The sequence below is a fragment of the Tupaia chinensis genome, unplaced genomic scaffold (assembly GCF_000334495.1).
Source record: "Tupaia chinensis unplaced genomic scaffold, TupChi_1.0 Scaffold147319_1, whole genome shotgun sequence".
Taxonomy (NCBI): Eukaryota; Metazoa; Chordata; class Mammalia; order Scandentia; family Tupaiidae; genus Tupaia; species Tupaia belangeri.
In genome coordinates this window covers 8320-11085 of record NW_006207170.1, presented here as the reverse complement: position 1 = coordinate 11085, position 2766 = coordinate 8320, and the positions used below count along the sequence as shown (strand labels likewise).

Sequence of the window (2766 nt, the reverse complement as noted above, 5' to 3'; positions counted from 1 at the left end):
ACCATTTTATGGTGCTCTGACAACCCCGTTGCCATTACCAAGTCTTTCAAGCTTCGTCTTCCCCCCTGTATTGTAAAATTTTTGACCTAAAGTAAGATGCATGGATTATTCCAGTATGGAAAAAAAAAAGTAAAAGGGAACAAATAATCAAGAAATAAAGCTTGTTGCAAAAGGTTTAAGTTGTGTTGAAGAAGTTCTGAGAGGGAATTGTAAATAATTAGAAAGATTTCATGAAAAAAAGTATATATGACAAATAGTATCTGAGGTGGTCATAAAAAAATGGGTCGCATTATTAGGTGCTAAAATACAGTCTAAATAGACATTGTAAGGGTCCAGAGATTGGTCTAACTGATGGAGATGCAGAAAAGACAATGACAATGCAACTGCAAAAGAGGCTTTTATTATTTTTTCCAGCTAGCTGGGGTCCGAGTTTCTGCCCATCTCAGCGGGCCTTCACAAGGACCCCGTACCTAAGATAAAGGGATACTTTATAGTTCAGTATTTTCCATAGAATGTAACACACACGGGAACAAGCAGTTAGTGTAATGGCTATGTCGCTGGACTCTCACGTAGTCGACAGCAGTTTGCGTCCTGGACCCAGTGGCTTAAACTAACGCCGGGCGCGTGTGCGTGCATGCCCAAGATCCCAAGAGGAGAATGGAGGAGAAGGGATTGCGGCGTGACCATCCCCCGGGGGGGTGATTTCTCATTTTCTGTCTCTATGTCTCTCTCTATCTGTCTGGCGAGTGCACACACCCTATAGCAAAAATCTCTGCCCCCCCCAAAAAAAAAGAAGAAGAAGAAAAAAAGAATGTAACACACACAAAGGATGGGGGGGTATGAGAAATGAGGGTCCAACTGTCACAACCTGCTCAGGTCTAGATAAGGGCTCTCAGCTAAGGGTCTGGATGACGTTGCCTCAGAGGAGCTGGGCCCTCCTGTTTTCCACTATCTGAGAGTTCCCAGACTCCTGGTTTCCATCCTTGAGGCCCTAACAAAGTGGGCTCTGTCCTTGAAGATGTAACAGAGTAGCAATTAAGCTAACTTGCCCCAGCATTCCCTAACATGGTGGTGATTATGCTAACTTGGCCTAACATTCTTCCCTTGTGTTGTACATAATGAGGAATTATTCTCATTAATATTGCCAAGTGATTTACAGAAGCAGAGAAGCATCAGGTTAGAGTAACAAAATAGTATTTCTTGTTATTAAAGTTGGGCTAACTTTGCATCAGAACTATAGTTTGCATAATGTTGAGATGGTCTCTTATAAATTGTACCAATCTATTTATGATGCAGGTGCCAAAGGTGAGTAAAAGAAGTAAAATAATCAAGGGACCCATTATGGTGGAGATCAGGGTTGTCATCCAAGGGGATTTATTAAACCAAGCTTCAAACCAACTCTCATTAGCCTCTCGTTCTCTCTTTCTTTTTTTCAGACCCTCTCTGACTTTAGACATAGAGTTCCGGACTACACTGGAGTAGTCAACATAAAAACAGCATTCTTCACCCAGAACTACACAGAGACAACCCTGTTGTAGGAAAAGGAGATCTAATCCCCTTCCATTTTGTAACACAACTTCAGAGAGTGAGGTTAGAGACTTTTCTAAATGGCTAATAGCGGCTTCAATTCTTTCTAGGTCTTCGTCAATTGCTATCTGTAGAGATCGAAGCCCTGCAGCCTGGGTGGTGAGGGAAGCTATGGCTGTTCCGGCCTGGCTAATCCTAGGCTAAACAAAGTGGCAATGGTCAGGGCGGTGAAAGGCTCTCACTTGGTGCAAAGTGGCTCAAGTGAATTCCAGTGTAGGAATATGACTTCCTCAGGGTGATATATAATTCGAGGAAGAACTACAATTAAGACACAATATTCTTGGGCTGCATTAAAGACTAAAAGGGAAAGACATGGGTTAAGTCCAGTTTGTAAGCAAATCCACCAATCACCATGAGGAGGCAGCACTCACTTATTATTTGTGTCTGAGGAGACATTGTTTAGAATGGTTGAACACAAATGTCTTTCATATGTGGGAACTGTTCCAAGACAGAGTCCATGTCCACTTACTTTTTGTATAACCCACTTTACAGTCAGTCCACTGGCAGGCAGGAGGAGAGTCTAACATAGAGAGGTTAATGGGGGCATCAAACCCTATGCCCTCATAAAAGGGAGGGTGAACATCATAACATAGCCAGCACAGGGAAGTTATATTGGGATTAGACTGATTGAGGGCCAGGAAGGCAGCTTGAACAAGGCCAAGGAGTTGGTCCAGCCCCAGAGTTGGGGATTTCATAATGGGGAACAGTTTTTCAGGAAGAAGAACATGGGTGGTTGTACTCGAGGTTTGTGAAGGGGGTGACCAGGTCATCACATGCCGGGAGCCGTACCCCCAGCTGGGGTGGGTGCACAGGTAGGTGACGCGGGTGAACAGGAATCAGACTAAGACCTCATGCCCTTAGCATGTTCTTAGCCAGCTACAGCCAGAGTAAACTCCAGACTGCAGCCCTGATGGCCAGAAGTCATGCGTATTTATTATAGAAGGGGTTTTACAGCAGTGGGATGGGTGAGGGGAAGTAAGTAAAACATTTTGCTCTAAAAGGTAAGGCATTTAAAGTATAGGAACAATAATCATAAAACATGATGTCTGTTTTGTTTAGGTATAAACAGTCATAATTTTTAGAATGAGGAAGTCCATTTTTTGAGTGCATCTTTTTCTTAGATCTTGATTATTAGGGAGGGTCTTCAGATGAGAGGGTTTTCAGGAATTTTCAGTACCG

At 43.2% G+C, this 2766-nt stretch overlaps 1 pseudogene; it reads right to left on the bottom strand.

Moving 5' to 3' along the window:
* LOC102478023 (HMG box-containing protein 1-like) overlaps positions 1 to 2766 on the bottom strand; it is a 10192-nt pseudogene that overhangs the window by 1512 nt on the left and 5914 nt on the right.